Source organism: Gekko japonicus, unplaced genomic scaffold, assembly GCF_001447785.1.
Source record: "Gekko japonicus isolate JY-2015 unplaced genomic scaffold, Gekko_japonicus_V1.1 scaffold9, whole genome shotgun sequence".
Classification (NCBI taxonomy): domain Eukaryota; kingdom Metazoa; phylum Chordata; class Lepidosauria; order Squamata; family Gekkonidae; genus Gekko; species Gekko japonicus.
In genome coordinates, this window is record NW_015168044.1 from 3,568,915 (window position 1) to 3,569,342 (window position 428).

General features: G+C 76.6%; 1 protein-coding gene across 1 annotated transcript in view; it reads right to left on the reverse strand.

Moving 5' to 3' along the window:
* Positions 1 to 428, reverse strand: part of EGR3 (early growth response 3) — a 7,912-nt gene that overhangs the window by 7,112 nt on the left and 372 nt on the right. The window lies entirely within an intron of this gene.

Sequence of the window (428 nt, forward strand, 5' to 3'; positions counted from 1 at the left end):
CATGTAGCGCCCGAGCGGGGCGAGGGGTGGCCGGGCGGGGAGCGGTGGGGGGGGTGGGGTGCCCGCGCCCAGCGCAGCGATGGCAGCAGCAGCCGCAGCAGCACACGGAGAAGCACACAGCGAGAGACTCACACACCGAGGGACGCGCACACCACGGAGAGGCAGAGAGGGAGGGAGGGAAGCCAGCCTGGGCCCCGCGCGCACCGCCATGCGCCCGGCCTGGCCAGGGCAACCTGGGGCCCCTCCTCGCCCCGCCCGCCCGCTGCCTTCCTCTCGCCCAGCCTACCCTCTCCCCGGTGGCCCCTGCCGCTCTCTTCCCTCCGGAGCCCGGGAGCGCGGCGGCTCCACCGCGACGGGAGGGAGGTGGCTGGAGGGGTGGGGGCCGCCGTCCGGCAGGCTGCTGCCCTGCTTTCCCCGGGAGAGCTCCC